Below are 14,289 nucleotides of genomic sequence, written 5' to 3'. Positions count from 1 at the left end.
ATAGATATGCTGAGTCTTCGAGTGACTGAAGACAAGGGGCAGATTATGGACGAAACTCATTGCCGGGAATTGCTGGCCATTTTTTAGTGAGGTCGATGAATCTTAATGCTGTTTGTTGTCCCACAAACTATTCGCAGACCCATTACGATCATCTCTGTCTATCAACGGTAGGTTAGGATAGATTAGGTGGAAAAGAGGGTGCAGATATTAATCCGCCCCATGCCACTATGGGCATACACCTAAGCCAGTAATCGGCTTGTTGTGCGCTCTGAAAACTATAAAGTAACCTCTAAAAAAGAAAATTTTAAGTTAGGAATTCCTCGCTACTTACAAAATCCTTAATTGTTTTCAATACCACTCCCCTAAATTGGTTCATGTCTGGTATTGTGTCTCCACTTAAGTACCGGTATCTGTTGGACGCGAAAGCCGGGCAACGACAAAAGAAATGCTCCAACGTCTTTCCATCATCTTTCCCGCATGCCCTGCACAAGCTATCACTTGCCGCACCGATTTTACATAAGTAAGCTCGTAGTCCTATGTGTCCAGTTATGATACCAATAGCTCGCCCACTTCCTTAACTCGGACTGCGTCGGCCCGAAAAGCTCCGGGTTAACCAAGTTTATTGACGGCAGTCCTCTGGGCTTCACCGCAAAATCGGCTGCCTTTTCATTTCCCCTTACTCAGTTATGGCCCGGCACCCAAACTATGCGGATTTTGCCATCAACGGCATAAATATTGAGCGAAGTGTCGAAAGAGGAATTCAAGTGCTTAGGCTTCCTTAAACGGTGTAAGAATTACTTCACTCCTTCTGATCTTCTTAACATCTATACCACTTTGATAAGGTCGAAAATGGAGTAAAAAATCATCCCTGTAGCTATTGGACCGTGTACAGTGGAGAGCGATGGCGTTGATTGGGGACAGTAGGGTATCCAACTCTATTGCCTCCCTTACACATCGTCGTAATGTGGATTGTTTGGCGCTGCTCTATCGGCAGTTCCATGGTGTATGCTCATCTGATATTCGTCTTCTTTTTATACCCTCCACCATAAGATGGGGGGTATACTAATTTCGTTATTCTGTTTGTAACTACTCGAAATATTCGTCTGAGACCCCATAAAGTATATATATTCTTGATCGTCGCGACATTTTATGTCGATCTAGCCATGTCCGTCCGTCTGTCCGTCCGTCCGTCCGTCCGTCCGTCTGTCTGTCGAAAGCACGCTAACTTCCGAAGGAGTAAAGCTAGCCGCTTGAAATTTTGCACAAATACTTCTTATTAGTGTAGGTCGGTTGGTATTGTAAATGGGCCATATCGGTCCATGTTTTGATATAGCTGCCATATAAACCGATCTAGGGTCTTGACTTCTTGAGCCTCTAGAGCGCGCACATCTTATCCGATCAGAATGAAATTTTGCACGACGTGTTTTGTTATGATATCCAACACTTGCGCCAAGTATGGCTCAAATCGGTTCATAACCTGATATAGCTGCCATATAAACCGATCTTGGGACTTGACTTCTTGAGCCTCTAGAGGGAACAATTCTTATCCGATTTGAATGAATTTTTGCACGAAGTATTTCGTTATGATATCCAACAACTGTACCAAGTATGGTTCAAATCGGTCCATAACCTGATATAGCTGCCATATAAACCGAACTTCTTGAGCCTCTAGAGTGCGCAATTCTTATCCGATTTGCCTGAAATTTTGTACGACGGATTCTCCCATGACCATCAACATACGTGTTTATTATGGTCTGAATCGGTCTATAGCCCGATACATCACCCATATAAATCCATTTCTCTATTTTACTTCTTGAGCCCCCAAACGGCGCAATTCTTATTCGAATTGGCTGACATTTTACACAGGTCTCCAACATATAATTTAATTGTGGTCCAAACCGGACCATATCTTAATATCGCTCTAATAGCAGAGCAAATCTTCTCTTATATCTTTTTTGCCTAAGAAGATATGCCGGGAAAAGAACTCGACAAATGCGATCCATGGTGGAGGGTATATAAGATTCGGCCCGGCCGAACTTAGCACGCTTTTACTTGTTTCTGATATAAGGGTGTTTGTTAGAAATTATAGACATTCCAGGAACTCACACCAGTTTGGCCAGCGGGCCGGACAATGCATTATAAAGAGAATTCTTATATCGCCCGAATCATTCGTATGTGGAATCGACTTGCAGCTAATGTTTTTCCCATCCACTATGGCATCCAGAGATTTAAGACAAATGTCAATAAACACTACATCCTTTTTCCTCCCTTCAATTCCTAATTTCCATTCGGCAACGCAATGCACTGCATTCACTGGGCATAACCCCTGCGTGTTGGTTGATAAAAAAAAACGAAATAAATTCAGCTTTGTTCTTTGTTCGGCCGGGCCGAGTCTTATATACTCTCCACCATGGTCGCATCTGTCGAGGACGGATAAGGACGGAGGAGCAGCTATATCAAGTTATAGTCCGATTCGGGGCTCAAGACGCAAAATCGGGAGATCGGTTTATATGGGAGCTATATCAAGCTATAGATCGATTCTGACCATATTGCACACGTATGTTGAAGGCCATTGGAGGCGCCGTTGTATTAAATTTGTGACGAGAATTGCGTCCTCTAGAGCCTCAAGGAATCAAGACCCAAGATCGGCTTATATGACAGCTATATCAGGTTATAAACCGATTTGAACCATACTTGGCACAGTTGTTGGATATCATAACAAAACATCTCGTGCGAAATTGCAGCCAAATCGGATGAGAATTGCACCTTCCACCGACTTAAGAAGTCAAGATCCAAGATCGGTTTATATGGCAGCTATACCAGGTTATGAACCGATTTGGCCCATTTACAATCCCAACCGACCTACACTAATGAGGAGTATTTTTGCAAAATTTCAAGCGGATAGCTTTACTCCTTCGAAAGTTAGTGTGCTTTCGACAGGCAGTCGGACGGAGGGACGGACAGACGGACGGACATGGCTAGATCGACTTAATATGATATGACGATCAAGAATATACAATACAATATATACTTTATGCGTTCTCAGATGCATATTGCGATGTGTTACAAACAGAATGACAAAATTAGTATACCCTCATCCTATGGTGGAGGGTATAAAAACGATTAAGGAATACGCGCATTAAAAGGTAATTTCATCTTTCGGCACGTTTTATATATTCGCAAACAATTTGCTCGACTTTTAGACTTTTTTTGCGGGGCTGTGTATCAAAAATAAAAATTTTTTCCACAAGCATACTAATATGTTATTTGTAAATCAACATCAATTTTGATAAACCTTTGTTAACATATCGGAACATCAAAAAAAAAGTTATTCGTGCTATATTTTGTAAAAATGGGACTAATATTGTGCCTATTATAGGCTTCAATCGGATTAATTTAATAGTTTTTTCGATTCTATTCCACTGTGCATCGTGGCAAAATATGCTCAGAACACTCGAACTTCTTTGAATCGAAACGCACCACAGTCTATTTTTATACCCACCACCGAAGGATGGGGCTATATTCATTTTGTCATTCCGTTTGCAACACATCGAAATATCCATTTCCGAACCTATAAAGTATATATATTCTTGATCAGCGTAAAAATCTAAGACGATCTAGACATGTCCGTCCGTCTGTCCGTCTGTCTGTTGAAATCACGCTACAGTCTTTAAAAATAGAGATATTGAACTGAAATTTTGCACAGATTCTTTTTTTGTCCATAAGCAGGTTAAGTTCAAAGATGGGCTATATCGGACTATATCTTGATATAGCGCCCATATAGACCGATCCCCCGATTTAGGGTCTTAGGCCCATAAAAGCCATATTTATTATCCGATTTTGTTGAAATTTGGGGCAGAGAGTTGTGTTAGGCCCTTCGACATCCTTCGTCAATTTGGCTCAGATCGGTTCAGATTTGGATATAGCTGCCATATAGACCGATCCTCCGATTTAGGGTCTAAGGCCCATAAAAGCCACATTTATTATCCGATTTTGCTAAAATTTGGGACAGTGAGTTGTCTTAGGCCCCTCGACTTCCTTCGTTAAATTGGCCCAGATCGGTTCAGATTTGGATATAGCTGCCATATAGACCGATCCTCCGGTTAAGGGTGTTAGGCCCACAAAAACCACATTTACTATCCGATTTTGATGAAATTCGGGACAGTGAATTGTGTAAGGCCCATCGACATCCTTCGTTAATTTGGCTCAGATCGGTCCAGATTTGGATATAGCTGCCATATAGATCGATCCTCCGATTTATGGTGTAAGGCCCATAAAAGCCACATTCATTATCCGATTTTGCTGAAATTTGGGACAGAGAGTTGTGTTAGGCCCTTTGAAATATTTTTTTAATTTGGTCCAGATCGGTTCAGATTTAGATATAGCTGCCATATATACCGATTTCTTGATTTATGCTTTTGGGCCCATAAAATGCTCATTTATTGTCCGATGTCGCCGAAATTTGGAACAGTGAGTTAAGTTAAACCCCTTGACATACTTCTGCAATATCGCACAGATCGGTCCTGATTTGGATATAGCTGCCATATAGACCGATATTAAGGTTTTAGGTTTAGGGGCCATAAAACACACATTTATTGTCCGATGTCGCTGAAATTTGACACAGTGAGCTTGGTTAGGCTATTCGACGTCCCTCTTAAATTTTTGCCCAGATCAGTCCAGATTTGCATATAGCTGCCATAGGTTTAGGGCCCATAAAAGAGGTTTAGTTTAGGGCCCATAAAAGAGGCATTTATTGTCCGATTACGCCGAAATTTTGGACAGTGCCTTGTGTTAGGCTTTTCGACATGTTTATGCAACTTGGCCCAAATCGGTTCAGATTTGGATATGGCTGCCATGTACACCGATATCTCGATTTAAAGTCTTGGCCCCATAAAAGGCGCATTTATAATCCGATTTCACTGAAATTTGACTTATGTTCGGCTTTTCGACATCGTGTCGTATATAGTTCAGATCCGTATGAGGTATATGAGTATAAGGTATGAAATTTTCACCGAATTTTGATGAAAGGTGGTTCACATATAAACCCGAGGTGGTGGGTATCCAAAGTTCGGCCCGGCTGAACTTAACGCCTTTTTACTTGTTATTTGTGTTTTAAGAGGAAATTTGGAATAAACTACTCTTAAGATTAGATTTGAGATTTCCTATGCCATAACACTCATGGTAAGACATGTTCCCAATAAAGGTGATTTCAAACTAAAGATAAGATATGTGTTTATTAACTCTTTGAATGGCTGATAGCATATGCATCTTAAGACTGAAGAATATGAAAAATTGGTTATCGTATTATGATTTTATCATCAGATCACAATATGATTTTAGCTTTTAAAGCATTGAGAAAACAAACCGCATATTTGGTTTATTTGAGGGTTATATATATATGTATATATATAATGAGACATATCTGGCGAGACTATGAGTATGTGTGTGTGTTGTGGGGCATAAACATATTTCAAATCCCAAGTATGAACTGATTACTTACTTACTTTACTTTAATTGGCTATGACAGAATATTTGTTCCACTAGCCGAACGCAGAATAGCGTTCCAAGTGCCCCGATCTTCTGCGCTCATTCTAAAATCCCCGAATGAGCGCAAAACCAAGTTTCGAGGTGTCTCTCACAACTTGATCTTTTCATCGGGCTTTTGGTCTTCCCGGTTTGCGTGTACCACCGTGTTTGCCTTTAAAAGACTTCTTTGCTGGAGCTTCTTCATCCATTCTGACAACAAGACCCAGCCAACGCAGCCGTTGTATTTTCGTCGTCATACCGCTCATGCAGCTCGTGGTTCATATGTCGCCTATATCCTCCGTGAACGCAAACTGGTCCATATATATTTTACGAAGAATCTTCCTCTCAAATACTTCAAGCACTGCCTCATCTGCTATCACAAGTACCCATGCTTCAGAACCATATAACAGCACGGGTAGTATCAGTGTCTTGTATAGTGTAATCTTCGTCTGCCGAGAGGTGGCCTTGTTTCTAAACTGCTTACTTAGTCCAAATTAGCATCTGTTTGCCAGTATTATTCTTCGCTTAATCTCAAAACTGGTGTCATTCGTTTCGGTTACGGCGGTGCCGAGGTAGATATAGTTGCTGACTGACTGGGAGTTTAAACCATCCATTGTGTCTTATCTCCATTTAGACCGATGAACTGATTTGAGCATTTTGATATTCGATTTCCACTGACCGAGTCCCATGGCTAGCTTGACTTAGAATATTTGGATAATCAAGAATATTTCGGGACGTTACGAAAAATGATACAAATAACCCGAATCAGATATTTCATAACTTCTCACATGTTTCAACAAGCCAAGTGGCCCGTAAGGCACAACATGATCTTGTGTCATCGTTACGCCCATATTAACGAACAGTATGAAATTTTTAATGAATCCAACGAATGTTCGGTGTACAATTCAGAAGAAGCAAAGCTTTAGGGAAAGAAAATTTTAAAAACTTTAGGAAGAATTATGCGCGCAGCAGAGCAGCAGAGAAAATACAAATGAGGACGTATTTAACTGGCCTCTTTTGACATCTGTCCCTGTAATCAGCTGTAAGGCTCTATCATATAAGAACAATGGCATGGATATACCAGACTTGGCAAAAACATGTAAAAAGGCGTCAAGTTCGGCCGGACTGAACTTTGGATACCCCCTACCTCGGGTATATATCTAAACCACCTTTCGTCAAAATCCGATAAAAAATGCATACCTTATGCACCATAGCAGCTATATGGAAATATGTTCCGATTTAGATCAAATACTAATAAGTACAAGTCATTGTTCAATTGTGGATAACAAAATATTGGTATTTTTAGTAGCAATATATAAAAATAAACCGATCTGAACCATATACAACACGGATGTCGAAAAGCCTAACATAAGACACCATGTTAAATTTCAGTGAAATCGGATTATAAATGGGAATTTTATGGGGCCAAGACTTTAAATCGAGATCTATATCCAAATCTGAACCGATATGGGTTATGTTGCAGAAAAATATCGAAGAGCTTAACACAACTCATTATCCCAAATTTCGGTTAAATCGGACAATAAAAGCACCTTTTATAGGCCCAAAACCTTAAATGAAGAGATCGGTCTATATGGCAGCTATATGCAAATCTTGTTCAATCTAGGCCAAATTGCAGAAATATGTAGAAGAGCTTAACACAACTCATTGTCCCAAATTTCGGCGGCATCGGACAATAAGTGCGCCTTTTATGGCCGCAAGACCTTAAATCGAGATATCGGTCTTTATGGCAGCTATATCCAACTCTGGACCGATATGGGTCATGTTGCAGAAAAATGTCGAAGAGCTGAACACAACTCATGGTCCCAAATTTCGGTTAAATCGGACAATATATGCGCCTTTAATGGGCCCAAAAGATTATATAGAGAAATCGGTCTATATGGCAGCTACATCAAAATGTGGACCGATGCAGAAATATGTCGAAGGGCTTATTTTAACACACCGTCCCAAATTTTGAAATCGGATAATAAGTGCGCCTTTTATGGGCCCAGAACGGTCTATATGGCAGCTATATCCAAATCGGAACAGTTCTAGGCCAAATTGAAGAAGGATGTCGAGGGACTTACACAACTCACTGTCCCAAATTTCAGCAAAATCAGATAATAAATGTGGCTTTTATAAGCCTAAGACCCTAAATATGGTCAAGATATAGTCTGATATAGCCCATCTTCGAACTTAACCTACTTACGGACAAAAAAAAAGAATTTGTGCATAGTTTCAGTTCAATATCTCTACATGTAAAGACTATAGCATGATTTCAACAGACAGACGGACGGACATGGCTACATCGTCTTAAATTTTTACGCCGATCAAGAATATATATACTTTATAGGTTCGGAAATGGGTATTTCGATGTGTTGCAAACGGATTGACAAAATAAATATTCCTCCAACTTTTGGTGGTAGGTATAAAAAAACAACTATAAAAAAACAAAAAACGAAAACTGTTATGCTATAAGCCTTAAAAATTAGAAAATAAAATGAAATATATAAATTTGTGGTGCATTTGTGAAAGCTTTTGCCCACTTTCAACTTATGACCATCTGAAAACAGAAAAAATTTTGGCTGTATATTATATAGCATATATTACTGCTGTCCCATTTTCAGCAGATTTTCTATTGAACCAGCAAACTTTTTTGCTGTTTCTACTTGGCAAATTTCTCTAGGTTAGTTGAAGTGACTCTTTTAAATTTCTTAAAAAATAATATCAGAATTAATTTAAACTTAAATGTTTCCTATAAAATTTAAACAAAATCCTATGTATATATATGCTTATATAAAAAAGACCAAAAACAAAAAACATCAAAAAATCTATGCATGTTCTTAACTGCGCCTATTGCAAATTAGAAATTTTGCCCATGAACATTCCACTAAGGAACATTCCACTTAGCGCCTATACGCTCTAAATCTAAATCAACTCTGATTACTTCTCAAACTAAAATTATTAAAAATTTTGATCTTAATTTCCAGAGTTAAAAGTTACATTGATAGTCTCCCATTATTCTTTTTCACTTTTCAATTTTGATGCTGCGAGGACTTTTTCAAAAAACATCCAAGTGACCGTCGGCGTAACTAAATTTCTCAACTCAACTTAACTAATAAAATTCCACTTACATTTGTTGCAATTGAAAATTGCGAATTGCAAAAAAACTAGCTGCTGCTTTTACCACACGCACACACACAAAAAGAATAATCTTTGAGAAGTTTCCTTTTGTCACAAACTATCAAACTTCAAATCGAACAATTTGATTTTAACAAGCACTTATCTTTCAATTTGAACCAACCGAAAATGTAACAGTTTTTTGGTAGCACAAGGATGTAGATTTGCTGTGAACAGCGTTTCTAGCCAATGTGGTTGCTGTCGGAATGGTTGCTTATGCTGTTGCTGGTGTTACTATTGCGATTCTTATTTTCAATTCTTTTTTTGGCTTTCTGTTGTTCACAGGTCAAATGTCGTTTAACTTTTGCAGAATATTCGCTGACATCCTTGGCTCTTATATGTGGACGATGGCGTTAAGCACCATCCTATCGAAATGCTTCGCTTGCCTTGTTTAGTGCCAAAGACTGTGCGTGTAAACACCAGAAAGTGTGTGTGTGTGTGTATGTGTGTGCTTGTACCCAACGGGAAACATCAGGAATGAAAGCTACCTTTCAAAAGCCTCATTAATGGGCGGAAGACATGCCATATAAAGAGTGATTTTTTTGAGGTTAGGTTTTTCATGCATTAGTATTTGACAGATCACGTGGGATTTCAGACATGGTGTCAAAGAGAAAGATGCTCAGTATGCTTTGACATTTCATCATGAATAGACTTACTAACGAGCAACGCTTGCAAATCATTGAATTTTATTACCAAAATCAGTGTTCGGTTCGAAATGTGTTCAAATTTTGACAAATTTTGTTCAGCGATGAGGCTCATTTCTGGTTGAATGGCTAAGTAAATAAGCAAAATTGCCGCATTTGGAGTGAAGAGCAACCAGAAGCCGTTCAAGAACTGCCCATGCATCCCGAAAAATGCACTGTTTGGTGTGGTTTGTACGCTGGTGGAATCATTGGACCGTATTTTTTCAAAGATGCTGTTGGACGCAACGTTACGGTGAATGAACACATTTCGAACCGAACACTGATTTTGGTAATAAAATTCAATGATTTGCAAGCGTTGCCCGTTAGTAAGTCTATTCATGATGAAATGTCAAAGCATACTGAGCATCTTTCTCTTTGACACCATGTCTGAAATCCCACGTGATCTGTCAAATACTAATGCATGAAAATCCTAACCTCAAAAACATCACCCTTTACAAGCTTTTTGCTAATATTTAACAAGATATGTCCACATATCTTCTCATAGCCCAATGTAGGACTTACACTTACTTTATGGACCGATTTTGACCAAAATTTGTATTTAGGCATTATTTGGTGTAAGAAAACGAATTTTGACGTCATATCTGACATATGCAAAATATATGCAAAATGTACGAGCCAAAATAGATGCGTTTAGAACCTTAAATGATTTAATGGTTTGGGTTCCAAGTACTTTTGTGGGTATATATGTCCTCTTTGAACCCATTTTCCTCTAATTGAATCCTAATAACTTACTAGGTCCATATTTGTACCGGTCTTCCGATTTAGGGTCTTAGGCCAATAAAAGCCACATTTATTATCCGAAATTTTATTATATGAAATTTGGCACAACAAATTGTGTTAAGATCCCGGATAACTGTGCCGAATATGGTTCTGATCGGTCTATATCTTAGTATAGCTCCCAAATAGACCGATTTCCCTATTTAAGGTTTTAAGCCTATAAAAGCCGTATTTATTACCAGATTTGCCTAAAATTTGGCACAACTTTGATATCTATGCGAATATGGTTCAGATCGGTCTATACTAAAATAGCTCCCATATAGACCGATCTCCCGATTTAAGGTCTTAGGCCCTTAAAAGCCGTATTTATTTTCCGACTTCGCTGAAACTTGGCACAACGAGTTGTGTTTAGATTTTTAATGTATGTGCTAAATATGGTTCAGGTCGGTCTACATCTTAGTATAGCTTCCATCTAGACTGATCTCATATTTAAGTTAATCAGATTCTTAAAAAAATTACTTTCCGAATTTTCATTGTATCGGGGTTTAGCAAAAAAAGAAGCCGCTTCCTCAAATACATGTTAATATTCGTATATTTGAGTTCATTTTTTGGATTGTTTGTTTGTCTGTGTGTACCTAGACTCAGAAACGAATGAACCGATTTTCTTCAAATTTACACAGATAGTGCACAATGATCCCGTGGTGAAAATAGGGTACTACATTTTTTGATATCTGAAGGGGGGGATCCTCCCCCTTACCCTACTTTTCAGAAACGCCAGATCTTGGAAATGGATGCTGCGATTTAAGCCAAATGTAGGACTTACACTTACTTTATGGACCGATTTTGACCAAAATTTGTATTTAGGCATTATTTGGTGTAAGAAAACGAATTTTGACGTCATATCTGACATATGCAAAATATATGCAAAATGTACGAGCCAAAATAGATGCGTTTAGAACCTTAAATGATTTAATGGTTTGGGTTCCAAGTACTTTTGTGGGTATATATGTCCTCTTTGAACCCATTTTCCTCTAATTGAATCCTAATAACTTACTAGGTCCATATTTGTACCGGTCTTCCGATTTAGGGTCTTAGGCCAATAAAAGCCACATTTATTATCCGAAATTTTATTATATGAAATTTGGCACAACAAATTGTGTTAAGATCCCGGATAACTGTGCCGAATATGGTTCTGATCGGTCTATATCTTAGTATAGCTCCCAAATAGACCGATTTCCCTATTTAAGGTTTTAAGCCTATAAAAGCCGTATTTATTACCAGATTTGCCTAAAATTTGGCACAACTTTGATATCTATGCGAATATGGTTCAGATCGGTCTATACTAAAATAGCTCCCATATAGACCGATCTCCCGATTTAAGGTCTTAGGCCCTTAAAAGCCGTATTTATTTTCCGACTTCGCTGAAACTTGGCACAACGAGTTGTGTTTAGATTTTTAATGTATGTGCTAAATATGGTTCAGGTCGGTCTATATCTTAGTATAGCTTCCATCTAGACTGATCTCATATTTAAGTTAATCAGATTCTTAAAAAATTACTTTCCGAATTTTCATTGTATCGGGGTTTAGCAAAAAAAGAAGCCGCTTCCTCAAATACATGTTAATATTCGTATATTTGAGTTCATTTTTTGGATTGTTTGTTTGTCTGTGTGTACCTAGACTCAGAAACGAATGAACCGATTTTCTTCAAATTTACACAGATAGTGCACAATGATCCCGTGGTGAAAATAGGGTACTACATTTTTTGATATCTGAAGGGGGGGATCCTCCCCCTTACCCTACTTTTCAGAAACGCCAGATCTTGGAAATGGATGCTGCGATTTAAGCCAAATTTTGTGTGCTCTCTTATAGTAACCCAAAAACAAAAATTTAGTATTCATATTTCGGATGGGGCACCTAGGGGGACCGCCCCACCCCCAAAACTTACCAAATATATATGTTGACCAATCGCGACAATATGTGACTCCAATGAAAGGTATTTAAGATTAGAAAACGTATCTGATATCCAATTGTCGGACCAAGTATTAGGGGGACCACCCCATCCCCCAAAACACCCCTAAATCGGACATATTTAGCGAACATGGCAATATGGGACTCAAATGAAAGGTATTTACGAGTAGAATACGAATCTAATATGCAAATGTGGGACCAGGTTTCTGGGGGTCCACCCTTTCCCCAAAACACCCCCCAAACAAGACTTATTTACTGACCATGGGAATATGTGGCTTAAATAAAAGGTATTTGAGCTTAGAATTCGAATCTGATATGCAAAAATGGGACCAAGTGTTTGGTCCCCAAAGAGCACAAATTTACGACCATAGCAATATGGGGCTCAAATGAAAGGTCTTTGGAAGTAAAGCACAAATCTGATATCAATATTCGGGAAAAGTTTCTATGGGGCCACCCCCATAACACCACCCAAATAAGAAGTATTTGCCGACAATTGCAATATGGGGTTCAAATAAGAGGTTTTTTAGAGTAGAACACGAATCTGATATATATTTTCAAAGCAAAGTCACTGAGTGGCCGCTCCATCCCCCAAAACATCCCCCAAACCGGTCATGTTAGCCGACTATGGAAAACTGCGTCTCAAACGATAGGTAAATGGGAGAAGACCATGAATCTGTTTTCTACATTCGGGACCAACTGTCTAGGGGACGTCCCATCACCATAACAACCCCTAAATAGGACGTACTCGCTCACTAAACAAAATTTGGGTCTTCAAGACAGTGGAGCTCGATATTCATTGTTTTTAGGGCCTATATCCCAAACCGGACATATTTTCTGGTTTTGCAATAAGGGTTTTAAATTAATGGTATTTGAGATTAGTTAGTGGCAATATGAGGTTCAAATAACTGATATATAGATATATGAGAATAGAGTACGTTGCTGATATATTTTTAGGTCTTAGTGTTTGGGGTACCACCCCACTCATTAAAACACCCCTAAATCAGGCATATTTACCGACTATGTCAATGTAGGGCTTAAATGAAAGGTATTGGGGGGCAATGCAAGAATTGATATACACTTTCGGGACCAATCGATCTAGATCACATGAAGTGAGTGGCGCGAATTTATGTTTAATTTTATATATGTTCAATTTTAACATCATGGAATTCAGTAGCAGTATTAGATGGGCTGTTTAAAATTATATTTATAAATCAGGATTCCTTTTTAAGACTTGGCCAAAGTTAATACGAAGACTTTCTCCAAGATTTCCAGGGGGTTTAATTTATTATTTGTTTAGCGTCTTCCAATAATTTTAAATATTCTTTAAGGGGCATTTCCCTTTGTTCTAAATTTTTAATAATCCAGCATATTCCTTGAAAATTCGATTTAATATATATTCAATCTAAATGCAGTTTATCGTTTTCAAACAACTCCTGAGTATATTTAATAGAGGCCGCGTCATCTGGATTCAAGAAATCGACCACCTGAAATATATGTTATAAAAAATTTTACACTAAATTCTATATTTTTGGTAGATGTTTACTTCCTTGTTTTATGGCCAAAAAATTGTCTGCGTAATATGATGCCATCGGTAGAGTCTAGATGACATGTGTCCAAAAACCTTACATTTGAATCAGATATTGTCCCAATCTACCAAAGTCCTTTGGGGCCGTTCACCAAAAATTTCGCTTATGATATGTCAATGCAGTCAATGAAAATTTCGTTTGAGTACATACCACCCTTTAGTATGGAATCTGCTAAAATCTATTTTTATAATGAGAATTTAATTTTATTTTGATTCGAAAACTTAATTTGCCTATGCTGGAATTTGATCCATGACCCTCTGTTTGCCAAGCCGATGTGCTCTCCACTGGCCTATCACGCACAGAACCATGTTGTCGTCAAAAGCCTAGTAGGTGTTTGAAATCTGCTTGCTTTTTGTCTGGATTTTTTTTTTTTTTGTATCTTGTGCAAAGACATGACGAACAAGTACCTAAGAATTGAACTTAAATGATCGGATGTTTTTTTTTCATAATAAAGAGGAAGGTATGGCGCTAAAAATGAAAAGGAACATCTGCCAATTGGCCACCACGACCATGCTTAAAGAACCATATACTTCTTATTAAACTTTCCATAACCAAATCGCAAAGTTGCTGCCCTATGTCTCCGATAGCCTTACGAAATTAGCCTTTGATGT

At 38.4% G+C, this 14,289-nt stretch overlaps 1 protein-coding gene across 1 annotated transcript in view; it reads right to left on the bottom strand.

Moving 5' to 3' along the window:
• LOC106083963 (allatostatin-A) overlaps positions 1-9,030 on the bottom strand; it is a 59,233-nt gene extending 50,203 nt beyond the window's left edge. Inside the window, exon 1 of the mRNA XM_013247305.2 lies at positions 8,658-9,030. The gene's annotated coding sequence lies outside the window, so the exon portion shown is untranslated. The remainder of the gene's footprint in view (positions 1-8,657) is intronic.
• Positions 9,031-14,289: the final 5,259 nt, after the last annotated feature.

The sequence above is a fragment of the Stomoxys calcitrans genome, chromosome 2 (assembly GCF_963082655.1).
Source record: "Stomoxys calcitrans chromosome 2, idStoCalc2.1, whole genome shotgun sequence".
Taxonomy (NCBI): domain Eukaryota; kingdom Metazoa; phylum Arthropoda; class Insecta; order Diptera; family Muscidae; genus Stomoxys; species Stomoxys calcitrans.
The sequence above is the reverse complement of the archived record's forward strand: the minus strand, read 5'-3'. Positions and strand labels throughout refer to the sequence as shown.